The following is a 14,188-nucleotide window of genomic DNA, read 5'->3' as shown; positions in this document are numbered from 1 at the left end:
ATCTCAAAAAAAAAAAAAAAAAAAAAAGAAAGAAAACTAAAAAGAAAAAATAATTAAAAGAGTACAGTGAAAATTGCATGCTGTATACTAAAAATTCTACTCGAGGTAAGAGTTTAGTTGTTCTTACAATACACACAAAAAATTACGTGAGAGTTAACTGCTTAATGTAGCAATCATGTCACAATGTGTAGATATTTATCTTCTTAATGGGTGAAAGGGCGCAGTGGATAAAATAATGTGCACTGTTCTACTCACAGTGGTGTGAATGTGGCTGGCAACGTTTCCAACACTGAGACTTGCTGTATCCAGAGTGAGAGATCCAGTCATCCCATCGTTACATGGACTGAGACAGCCACAGTACCCAATAACTACGTGAGATTACTGAGTGCCAAATACGTGTCTATATTACTTGGGGTTTGTGTGTGTTTGCGTGTTCCGGAGCCAGGAATGTGGGCTGCTCTCTCCAAGGCTGCTGCCAGTGAGCTAGAATAGAGAGCCATCCAGGGTAAATTAAAAGTCACGATGCTCTCTTGCCGAGAAATGATGTGTTCCCTGCTTGCCGCAGGGTCTGTGTTAGTACTCGGAGGTCTACAAAGTTGGTTCTGAAAGATTTTGTCAGCTTCTTTGTTGCTTCATGGGCAGAGAGAGGCCTTCATAGTCCCCCCTGCTGCACCGTTTGCCAACATTTCTCTAGAGCCACCCTTTTTCCCTCCTTGTTCTCAGGTATATGTCAGCAGGATGGCAAGTAGCTTTGTCTGACCCAGGGCTCAGCATAAACGTGGGAATCAGAATGATGTAACTCCCACTGCCAAGGCAACTGGCAGTGATTAACATGCATAATATCACGTCTGGATGTCACGTCTTTTTATCTAACACGAAGATAAGTCACATCCCAAAGGTCATAAATAACGCCATTTCTGATGGCCGAATTTAAGGTATAAAAAGCTCATGTTGCAATGTGGATTTCCCATCTTCACCGCTGTATACAGAAGCCTAAAGAGTCTTCCCCAGGATGTGAAAGGTATAAGTGAAATCAATCTATTTCGTGTGTGTGTGTGTGTGTGTGTGTGTGTGTGTGTGTGTATGTGTGTGTGTCTGTGTGTGTGTTGAGGCCAGAGGTTGACATCTGGTATCTTCCTCAATTACTCTCTATTTTGAGACAGGATATCTCACCAAACCTGTAGCTCTCCACTTAGCCAAACAGCGAACCCCGGGGATCCTCCTATTTCATCTCCCTTATTGTGGGTTTGCAGGTGTGAATTTCCACACCAGGCTTTCTACATGGACTTGGGGATCCACACTTGGGTCCTCATGTTTACCCAGAAAGCACTTTACTCACTGAACCATCTTTCTAGCCCAAAACTTATTTTGTTACATGTGATATTAAAAATATAAATTATAAACAATAAATATAATATCACTTAAGGAAAATAAGGCGTGTGAACCAGAGGGAAATCTTTGGGAGGGTAGCATGAAGCAGTTAAGAAAGCTAATCATTTGGGTAGAAGAAATGGGCTGGTTCTGATTTCTAATATTTTATGTGTATTAATCATTTTGCATGCATAACAATTGCTTTTGTTATTTTAAATTATTTTTAAAAATACGATAAGACCTTTATTGTTGTATTCTATTGTGCTGTGTCTTAGGTTAGGTGATACAGTGTCACTGTGTTCAACTTGCCAAGTAACTGCCAAGTCTGAGTTTAATTTATTTGAGTTTAAATTTGTTGATTATGCTTTTAATGTCAAATCTGAAGAAGCCACTGCCAAACACAAGGTCATCCCAAATTCTTTCACAGCAGCTGCAGCATTTTACATTCCCTCCAGCAGCATATGACAGTCCTCCCTTCACACGCTGTTGGCAGCAGCATAAATTAGCATAGTCATTGCAAAAACACGACAGAGGTTGCTCACAATTAAATTCAATGAGCACTTTAAAATGGTGCTGCTGTTAGTCCTCTGCCAAGTATATATGTCCAAAGTAGAGTAATCCCGTACGTTGAAGACGTGTCTGCATTCCCAGCACTATTCACAGCAGCCAACACATGCAACCAGCCTAGGTGTGTCTATCAGTGGATGGATGGATGGATGGATGGATGGATGGATGGATGGATGGATGGAGAAAATGTGGTATATACACACTGGAATCTTATTAAGTCATAAAGAGAACAAAATCTTGACATTTTCAAAATCACTGATGAATCAGAAGACACTTGTTGGCTTAGATTTTTCACCTACTTTATTTAGGGTTCATAAACACCTTACCCCTTTCTAATCCCACCACCACTACCACCTTAGGAGACTGGTAGGGAAAGGAGCTGTAGACCTCTTTTATCTACTACCTGATTGGGGTTGATGGGTCTTTAGGGGATTACCAAACTCAGGATACCAGCAGTCCAGTCCAAAGGCCAACACAAAGCAGCAACATGAATGAACATGACAAATCAGGGAAAGCCGCAAGACTCAGCTGGATGGCCTCAAGCTCTCTAGAATGTTTCTCTCTTCGAAGTCAAGTGTGGAGGCATGAAGATCAGCGCAGTCAGGTCGATCCAAAGAGCCAAGCCTCACTGTGTGTGGGCTTCTGTATATCTCCTCTCTTCAAAGTGTACCCACGGATGTTCTCAGCTGGCCAAAGTCACTCCCCCTCTCAGGAGAAAGCTCACAGCAAAATATCACATGCCCAGCTCGCAGCAAAACATCACATGACAAAACTGAGTCTCCAAAGGGACCAGAAACTTCCACTTCTGACGCTTTTTAGTCAGGCATATAAAGACAAACATGACATGTTCTCGTTCATATGTGGAAACTAGAACCTGATTTCGCTAAAGGGGCTAATAGAATTTTAGAATACCACAAGTTGGCATGGTTAGTGTAGCGTGGGGAGATGTTAGTCAAGGAGTGTGTCATTATGCCTGGATAGGAGTAGAAGAATGTATAGGTATAGTAAGGGGGATATATAGAAATCAGAGAGAGAGGGTCAGAAAGACAAAGACAGAGTAAATGAGTGATTGCCTGGAACCACAGAGCGGAAGAAAATGGATACAGTTGGGAAGGCATGGAACAAACGCTCACAGCCATGGATTTGCTGTCTCGGGTAATAAAATACTCTGAAATGAATTATGGTGGTGGTCGCACAGCGGTTCGAATACTACTGTACTCTTCAAATAAGTGAACTCTATGACAAATCATTACATTTCAATACAACAACATTTAAAATACAAGAATGCGGGCTGCTGAGATGCGTCGGTGGGTGAAGATATCTGCCGCCGAGCCTGATGACCTGAGTTTGACCCCTGGGACCCACGTGGTAGAAGCAGAGAAACAACATCCACAAGGTGTCCTCTGACCTTTATTCACACCGTGTGGCTCATGTGCGTGCACACACACACACACCCACAGGCATGTATGCATGTGCAAGCACAAGCGCAAACAAAATCAATAGATAAAAGTAGGTTTTTTTTTTTTCATTTAAGTACGGGAATTCCAATTTCTCTAGTGTCACTGACATTTGTTATTGCTCATCTTCTTTTTTCCAGATCCCACATACGTGTGTGTCTGTGGGTGGGAATGTGTATGTGTGTGCCATTGCCCATGAGGGCTAGAAGAGAGCATCAGATCCCCTGGAGCTAGAATTACAGGCAGTCATGAACTGCCCCACATGGGTGCTGGGAATCTAACCAAGGTCCTCTGAAAGATAAATATATGGAGACTATTATTATCCTTATTTACAATTTATTCATTTTGTATCCCAGTTGTACTCCCTCCCTTGTCTCCTCTCTGTCTGAACCTACCTCATTCCTCCTCCCCTGTCCCTCTTCCCTAGTCCACTAATAGGGAAAGTTCTCCTCCCCTCCTGTCTGATCCTAGCCTATCAGATCCCATCAGGACTGCCTGGATCTTCTTCCTCTGTGGTCTGGCTAGGTCACCCCACCAGGGAGAAGTGATCAAGGAGCAGGCAACTGAGTTCATGTCAGAGACTGTCTCTTATCCTCTTACTAGGGAACCCACATGGAGACTGAGCTGTCTATGGGCCACAGGCTCTAAGAGCAACAATCAATAAATGGGACCTCATGAAACTGAAAAGCTTCTGTAAAGCAAAGGACAAGGTCAATAGAACAAAACAACAGCCTACAGACTGGGAAAAGATCTTCACCAACTCTACATCTGACAGGGGGCTAATATCCAGAATATATACAGAACTCAAGAAATTAAACACCAACAAACCAAATAATCCAATTAAAAATGGAGTACAGAGCTAAACAGAATTCTCAACAGAGGATAACGAGTGGCAGAGAAACACTTAAAGAAATGCTCAATGTCCTCAATCATAAGGGAAATGCAAATCAAAATGACTCTAAGATTCCATCTCACACCCATCAAAATGGCTAAGATAAAAAACTCAAGTGACAACACATGCTGAAGAGGATGTGGAGAAGGGGGAACCCTCCTCCATTGCTAGTGGGAATGTAAACTTGTACAACCACTTTGGAAATCAATCTGTCGCTTTCTCAGAAAACTGGAAATAGTGCTATCTCAAGACCCAGCTACATGGAGACTCTTAACTGCTGTGCCGTTTCTCCAGCCCTGCCTCTTTTTTAATTATGTACATCTTACTAGATGCAGTGGTATCGCAGGGTTAGCCTGCCTTATTGATTTCCTAATAGCTAATAGTATTTAGCATCATTTCATATGTTTGTTTGAAATATAAACCCTTTCCTTGGGGAAATGTCTAAGTTTGTCGATTTTCAGTACTATTATTTTTAGTGTCAAATTAAGAATTCACTGCCAAATCCAAGGTCATAAAAATATCTCCTGATGTTATCTTCTGAGTTTCATAGCTTCAAAATGATTTCTTTTAAAATAAAACTTCAACCTATCTTCTTGTGTTAAGTGGCTCAAGATTTCTTGACAATCCTCTTGGTGTCAATGTATAATTACCATCAACAGTAAGCCTTGAAAAGTTGGAAAAAGTGGTAAGCCAAGATAGTGCGTTGAGAATTACATAAAAGCAGTGAAGCAGGGAGAGTGGTTGACATTTTTCAGGAGGAAAAAAAGGAGACAATAGGAAGTGAAGGCCAGCCAGACTTCCTGAGACCACAGTACCAAAGACAGAGAGGAGGAATATGCAGTTGTCTAATTGTTAGTTTTCTTTTGGTCTGAGAATGCAATATTCTGTATCTAGTTACACATTTTAATCCTGCCCTCATCTGAACTTTCCTGAGCAACTCTGAACGCACAAGGAATGCTCTAGATCTCATCTTCTTTTCTTAGCTCCCTTATCTTATGAGGACAAACTACATTCCAAGAGGAATTTACTCAATTCTTTTAAGTATGAAATTGGTGACTGATAATATCTGGTTTTCTCCAGCAGAACACTCTGTCCAGCCTAGTCACGGATTCTGGGGCTTCAACGATCCTGGAGTTCAAGCCCAACTCCCAATGTGTTGGATCCAATTTCATATGCAAAGTAAACTCAGCTATTGGCATAGACTGGTGAAGTGCTGAATCTCGCCTCTCTTCATATTTTCTTTCATTTTCAATGTATATGTACCCACAAACTTAGATGAAGTTTTCATACGCACACAGTGGGGAAAACATAGGTGTGTGGTGGGTGTGTACAGCTGTATTCTTTATTCTTTTTCTTCTTTGGTGAGATGTGACCAGATAAGCTACCTACAACAGTTTCTTTTGGCCTTCTAAGGTTTACATCTGTGTGACAGAAATTAAACTAACCAAGTTCCATCAATATTTCTATGCACAGCCTGTCTGGGTGCACACTGTACTCATGTAGTGTGTGTGTGTGTGTGTATGTGTGTGTGGTGGGTGTGGTGTGTGTGTGTGGTGTGTGTGTATGTGTGTATACAAGTATGACAAGGATCAAGCCCAATTTTCATCATATATTGATCACTCAGGATGTCTTCTCTGCCACTGCCCCTAAAATATTGATAAATTTTGTGTTGGAGAAAAACACAACTTTGTGCTGTGGATAGCACGTCACATTGCACACTTCTCCCCTGTATTTGCTGAACCAAAGATTACATGCTGGCTGGCAACCAACTTCATCACGCATTGTCAGGTCACCTTTCTAATTAATTGTAGCATTTGTTTTCCCTTTTTATTTTACTTATCTACTTTATGTATATTTTTGCTTTACCTGCTTGTATATCTATGTACCACATGCGTACCTGGTACCCGTGGGGTCCAGAAGAGGACACTGGATTACCTGAGACTGGAGTTACAGTTATAAACTGCTGGGTGCTAGGAATTGAAATTGGGTTCTCAGGAAGGGTAGCCAATGTTCTTAACAACTGAGCCATTTCTCCAGAGCAAGTTATAGTATTTGTAATGGGGATGATTGGAACAACAGTAGATACTGCACTTTTTACTAAAACTATCCTATTTTGGGTTAGTCATCATTGGCTCCTTCTCTTACACATTAGCCTACATGATATTACTATGTTCTCTTAAGTTGGTTTAACACAGTAGCCACTAAATCAATAGCCCATATGCCCTATTTGTTATCTCTCCAGCATCTGCATCACCCTCTCAGAGGGCAAGTCCAGAGTCTTCGGCAGCAGCCCTGGCATTTTTCTGTGAATGCGATACATCCATGCTTCCATGATTGCTCACTACGAAAAAGTTCAGGAACCACATAGTAAGATAGTCAGTCCTGTGGAAAGGGCCACATGAAAGGAAGTCGGGCATTTTGTCAGCCACAGAAGCCTCTGTCAAAAGCCATGTGAGTGAGCCCCCTGGGATGTGACTCTCCCAAGCCCAGTGCAGCCCTCAGGTGAACAAAGACAATGTCTTGAATGGAACCTGTGATCAACCTAGCTAAGCTGCTCCCACACTTTCCACCCACAGAAATGGGGTGTTCACTATTGAAAGCTACTTAGTAATTTATTTCACAGAAAGGGTTAATACACATATAGAGATACTTAAATTCATTAATTATCGAAAGAAATGCAAATTAAAATAATGAAATATCACCGCAAGGCAGTAACCTTATGAGACATGGAAATTAAAGAAATTTAGTATCCTAACTAAATTCTTTTGTAAGACCATAAGGGGAAGTATATGTATCTCCAGGAATTTTTACTCTGGGTGAAGAGACTGTTTCTGGGCAGCAATTCACCATTGGCTTTGGTCCAAGTAGAAGGCCTCTGTCAGAGAGAAAATGAGCCATCAAAGCCTTAAGTTGTTGTTACCAGGGTGGAATGACAGATGGAAACTTGAGTAGCTTCAAACACATGGCCAGTTTTCCCCACAGGACATTTGCTGGGTGCTGGAAATACATGAACTGACATTGGCACAGAATTCTATGCAGACGAAAGCTCCTCCGCCCTGTGGTGCTTGAGAAGCAAAGGCAGACCCAAAGGAAGGGCTAGCTCAAAGTGCGCTCCTGAAAACTCACCGTCCTTCAAAGTATGGGCCATATTTTGAAGCTACCTATAACTGGAGGCTAAAGAGCTAAATTAAAATACTCTCAAGATACTAAAAGAAGTTCTCAGTCTTTCAAAGTTGAAAAACTTTCAGTCAAATGTCTCTTCAGAATGTCAAAAACTAATGCAGACTGTATCTTAATGCCTCTTCAACACAGGCCTGACTATGCCTGTCCCTGATTAGGTCATGATCAGCATCTCCCCTCTTGTGCCTAACAGAAGAAACAAGACCCACCTCTAATGACAGACTAGCTAGACTGTCTGTAATTCTGTGGGTTTTTATACACAGTGTTCAGTATATATTGCAAATTAAAATACAGAAGAAATACAGACGTGCAAAGATTTAAGGCCACATGGCAATCTTTCCAGCTTTCTGTTTCTGCAACAGATACCAGATGTGGTCAACTTAAAAAGAAAAAAAAAAAATAAAGGTTACTTTGGCTCACCATTTATGGACATTTCAGTACGTGATCCAATGACCCCATTACTTTCCATCTTTGAGACCCATTACGGCTGAAACCTGTGGCAGAGACAAACTGCCTTGTGGTCATAAAGGGGTGTGGATGGAACAGAATAAAAGAGATGGGAACCCTACAATTGCCTGCAAGGGCAGTACCTGATGGCACAAAACTCCTAGGCTCACTTAAGTATCTACCTCCCCAATAATGCCATACCAAGGATCAAGGTTTTTACATGTGGGCCTGTGGCAGACACTCCAGATGAAACCATAGCGTCAGTCAATAATAAAGACAAAGAATAGACAATAGAAGCAGATTCTTAGATTGCCTAGATTCCAGAGTTACTGATAAGGGTTATACGCTAATTCTAATTAATATGGTCAATAAAATTAAAAAACAAATAAATTACATGTAAATAAGGAAAGGTTCACTAGAAAACCATGGCCTCTAAAAATGAACTTAGATTTTTCTGGTCATGATGATGTGCTTATATTAACAGAAGGTAGATTACAGAAGAATGTGAATGCATCAAATTCCATGCATACATGTAAATTGTATATCCAATTGTATATAAATCTAAAACATAAACTGTAGTTTAGTTTCTTGAGTTCTTTATATATTTTGAATATTAGCCCTCTGTTGGATGTAGGGTTGGTGACAATCTTTTGCCAGTCTGTAGGTTGACGTTTTGTTCTGTTGACAGTGTCCTTTGCTTTACAGAAACTTTAATAGAGGATGGAAGCAGATGCTAAGACTAAAAGCCAAACTGCACAGGGAGTCCTAGAAAAAAGTAGAGGAATAGAAGCACCCAGAGCAGACAGGAGTTCCATCAGAAGACCGACAGAGCCAACAAATCTGAACTCTTGGAGGACCTACAGAGACTGATGCACCAACCAAGGAATATGCATGAAGAGGACCTAGACCCCCCTGTTCAGATGTAGCCAATAGGCAACTCAGTCTTTATGTGGGTTCCTTAGTAAAGGGAGCAGGAACTCTCTGTGACATGGACTCTGTTGCCCCCTCTTTGATCACTTCCCTGTGGTGGTGGGGGAGTGGGCATTGCCAGACCACAGAGGAAGAGGATGCAAGCAGTCCTAATGAAAATTGATAGGCTGGGGTCAGATGATAGGGGACGAGGGCCCCTCCTTCCTGAGAAATAGGGGCGTGGAATGGGGGGAAGAGGGACAGAAGGTGAGACTAGGAGGAGACAAGGGAGGGGGCTACAATTGGAATGTAAAATGTTAAATTATAAAAAAGTTAAATTTAAAAAACTGTAAACAAACACAAAAGTAAGTTAATAATATACATGCTGAAGTATTTAAAGAAAAAGAATCTTTGCAATTTATTTTGAAATAAATGTTTTTAAAATGGCTTGATGCTTACAGACTGGACAGATGGTTATCAAAACATACAAGAAATAAAATTAAAGATTGCAAATGTTTACTATAAAATTTTTTCAACTTTGCTATATATTTCAAATTATATAAGAAATATTAATATGAAGATGATATTAATAGTATGGTAATAAATTTGGCTTTGGGATAAAAAAATGGATAATTTTCTCACATTCTTCACTTATCCAATATGGTTTAAAATAGTGTGTAAGTTCTTTGACAGTTCTTCAAAATGTGAGGCCTAATTCCTCTTGGATACAGGCTGGATTTAATAGTCTCCTTCTTGTAAATAAAAGAAAAGCAGAAGTATCAGCTAGTGGCAACTGTAAGGATCTGTTGATGAGAGGCACTGCAGAGTTCTCTGCACATCCTCTCTTCAATCATCTACTCCAGGAAAACCAGCTGCTGTGTCACCCTCTGAAGAGACAGATTCCACATCAATAACCACCAAAAGCATTTGATACTGATAGGAAACTAACCAGAGCTGAGAGCTGACAGTTAGTAATCCTAAGACAACCTGGTTATATTGATAGAAAATGAATCTCCCAACAAATTCTATAATCAATACATAAACATAAGGCTGCTAAAAGAATTCTATAGAGAAAAAGCAATCGTATTTCCATATATTAACAACAATAATGTAACTGCATTTTTAATTTAATTAGCAAATGCATCAAGAACACCAAACATACAGCAGTAAATTAACAAGACATATGGAAGTTTTACTAAAAACTAAAAAGCAGGGAAAGAGAGATGGCTCATTTATTAATGGCACACACTAATTTTACAGAGGACCTGACTTTGACTCCCAGCACCCACATCAAGTAGCCCACAATTGCCTGTAACTCCAACTCCAGGGGATCCAAAACCCTCATCTGGCCTCCATCGGCACCAGTACTCATACATGTGTATATTCACATGCAGACATGCATTACCAAAAAATAAAAAAAAGACTAAAAGGAAGACCAATAACATTCACAGCAATCTTTTTTCTTTCCATTTTTTATTTTAATTTTAATTGATTACATTTTATTCACTCTGTATCCCCTCGTGGCCCCCCTCCCCTCCCAATCTTACCCTCCCTCCCCCTTCTCCCACATGCCCCTCCCCAAGTCCACTGATAGGGGAGGTCCTCCTCTCCTTCCTTCTGATCCTAGTCTATCAGGTGTCATCAGGAGTAGCTGCATTGTCTTCTTCTGTGGCCTGGTAAGGCTGCTCCCCCCTCAGGGGGAGGTGATCAAAGAGCAGGCCAATCAGTTCATGTCTGAGACAGTCCCTGTTCCCATTACTGTAGAACCCGCTTGAACACTGAACTGCCATGGGCAACATCTGTGCAGGGGTTCTGGGTTATCTCCATCAATGGTCTTTGGTTGGAGTATGAGACTCAGAAAAGACCCCTGTGCCCAGATTTTTTGGTTTTGTTGCTCTCCTTGTGGAGCTCCTGTCCTCTCCAGGTCTAATTATTTCCTACTTCTTTCATGAAATTCCCTGCAATCTGCCCAAAGGTTGGCCATAAGTCTCAGCATCTGCTTTGATACCCTGCAGGGTAGAGCCTTTCAGAGGCCCTCTGTGGCAGGCTCCTGTTCTGTTTTCTCCTTCTTCTGATGTTCATCCTCTTTGCCTTGCTGTATGGGGTTTGAGCATTTAGCCAAAGTCCTCCTTCTTGATTAGTTTCTTTAGGTGTACAGATTTTAGTAGGTGTATCCCATATTATATGTCTAATATCCACTTAGGAGTGTGTATATACCCTCATTCACAGCAATCTTGAACAAGACTGGAAATGTTACGCTATAGTGTCAAAACCTGTTGTAAAGCCTTCATAGTTAAGATAATATAGAATTGGTACAAAAATAGACAAGTGGAGCTCAGTCACCCAGTTGACAATGGCAGCAGTACACTGTCATGGGAAATGGGTGGGCTTTTCAATAAACTGGGTGAATCAATCGGATAAACGTGGGAAATAATATACCTTGACCTCCATTCCATCCTTATACTGGAAAAAAAAATATCTAGATGGACTCCAGGCACATAGAGAAATTCGAAGCAAAAATATTTTTTAAAAAACTTATGAATTTTTAAGTATTTTTTGATACTGGAATAGCCAATGGTCTCCTATATAAGACACATAAAGTACTTTCTGTTAAAAAAAAAAAAAAGGGGGGGACCAACAAGCTATTGATTGTAGTTAAATGAGAATTTCAGAACATGAGAAAACACCATGAAGAAAATGAAAAATCTATGGACAGCAATGGACAGCAAGAGGATATTAAAACATATTTCTCAAAATAGTCTCAGACTATTAAGCAAAGGGTAGACAAACCAGCAAAAAAGCAAGAGAAAGTCTTTTATTTTTATTATTTATTACAATTTATTCACTTTGTATCCTGACTATAGCCCCCTCTTTCATTTCCCCCTCCCCATCCCACTCTCCATCCCTCTTCCCCTTTATGTACACTGATAGGGGAGGTCCTCTTCGCCTACTATCTGACCCTAGCCTAGCAGGCTTCAGGGATGTCTGGATCCTCTTTCTCTGTGGCCTAGTAAAGCCACCCCAACAGGGACAGGTGATCAAAGAGCAGGCAACTGAGTTCATGCCAGAGGCTGCTCCTGCTCCCCTTACTAGAAAACACCTATGGAGACTGAGCTTCCCATGGCTACATGTGGGCAGTGGATCTAGGTCCTTTCCGTGCATGGTCCTTGGTTGATTCATTGGTCTCTGGGCTTCTGGGCTGAGATTTTTTGGCTCTGTTGGGCTCCTTCCCCTTCCAGGTCTTTCTGTCTCCCCCTTCTTCCATAAGATTCCCTGAACTCTGCCCAAAGTTTGGCTATGACTCTCATCATCTGCTTTGATACCCTGCTGGCAAAAGTCTTAAGCACACAGTTCATAAAAGACTGGCATCCAAGTAGCCAAAACAGCCAGTTAGACATCAGAGACATTTCAAATTGAAACCACGCTGACTTACTTTTCAACACATTCCAAAATTTCTTAAAACTTAAAATTGGAAAAATAATACTGGCAAAGATGTGTAGCTCTCAGGACTCTCAGAAGCTGTTGCTGAAAGTATAAACAACCACTTGGAAAAATATAAAGATGAACATATGCATGGCATTGTGATAGCATTCCTATCCATAGTATATATCATCCAACAACTTAAACACACACATATGTCCACCATACGATGCATGTTACGAGGCTTACAGGAACATTATTTTAATGTCCAGAACCAGGAAACTCAATTTGTCCATCAATGGTAAAAGCATAAACATGTGTATGTTTCTACAATAAAATGAGGTGGGTATCTGATTCACATAACAGCACAGATGACTCTCAAAGGTGCTTTGAACTGTGAATCCAAATCCCAAAAAAAAACCAATGTGATTTCTTATATATAGAATACAAAAACAAGCAACTAACTGGATAATTTTTATAAACACTTATAAACACTGGAGTCAGGTTTGACAGCAAATGTATTTTCCCACTAAGCCATCCCACTAGCCCAAAACAAGAACTGTTCTTTCTTTTTGTGGGAAATGGAGATGGATGTTCCAAAGATTGGTTGTACCTAGGGCCTCACGAATGGTAGGCAACTATTTTACCACTGAGCTATATCCTGGGCCCTCCATCTTTGTAAGGTGTTAAAATTGAAAAACTAATCTATGCTACTAGAAGTAGGGATGGCAACCGTCTTTAGAGATGCCATCACTATCAGAAGGAAGACACTGCAGCGTCTGAGGAGTCGCATGTCCTACCCTTTGATCAGATGAAGCATTACGGGCAGCACACATCAACACTGTATATGCACTGTATATTTCAAATATATTTTAAGAAGCAAGAGCTACATATGCATAAAAACCACTGACAAACATTGACAAAAATATATGTAATTAAAAGATACAGAAATGAGAATCCAGAGAGGGTAATGGAGGACAGAAAGAAACCATTCTTTTTGTGGTCCCAATGCCTAAATCACTGCAATCAACACACATGGGGTAGCTATAAATTAATGTGGGCCTCTAGCCAATGAGATGAGGGAAAGACAGGCCCAGCCTAAACATTTGTGGCCACAGAATAAAACTGTTTATAGAGACCCATATATATATATATATATATGAAAAACTACCAACCAAGCTAACAAAATTTTGTATATGTTCTACCTGCCTAGCTTCACACATACACACACACACACACACACCTTCGTAAGGATCAGCAATGCAAGGTTCAATTTAGAACCATTACACTATTCTAAGTCTCTATCCCAGTACAGCTACGTTCTACACTGAAGGTAGGAAAAAAATCACAATCACATGTGTGAACATGTCAGGACTTTTAAACTCCAACCATACTCAGTAGCTCTTCTTTAGACCTTGAGTGAACACCCACACAGTTATCTCTTTGGAAGGTGTACCTGAGCCTGAGAACAGAGCCACGCAGGCCCTGGAAGCAGGCCAAGGTTCTTGGGTAAGGAGCTGCAGAAGCAAGAGCACTGTAAGAGTGGTTTGAAGAGCACACAGGCTCTGCATAGCACAGAATGGGCACATCCCCTCAGGCCACATAACTCCTTGCCCTACGTGAATAACACAGCCGAGGAAGGCCTAGAGGAGCCTAGTTAAGGGCCTTCATTTCCAAGTTCAAGGGAAAGTTTAGTAGAGACAAGACTGTCTTATTCTCCAGCCCAACCACATGGAACCAACTTGCCCTAACACTTGCTGTGCTAATCCACTTTCTGTTAGTGTAACCAAATACCAAACATAATTCATTTGAAGGGAAGAAACAGTGGGACGGGGCAAGAGGGCATCAGACCTGAGACCTCTGTATTACACAAGGGAAAATACAAAAAGAAGAAATGTTTATTTAGTTCATGGTTCCAGAATCTGCAGTCACTTGGCTCTGCAGT

Source organism: Psammomys obesus, unplaced genomic scaffold (genome assembly GCF_907164565.1).
Source record: "Psammomys obesus unplaced genomic scaffold, mPsaObe1.curated_primary_1811, whole genome shotgun sequence".
Lineage (NCBI taxonomy): Eukaryota > Metazoa > Chordata > Mammalia > Rodentia > Muridae > Psammomys > Psammomys obesus.
Note: the sequence above shows the minus strand (reverse complement) of the source record.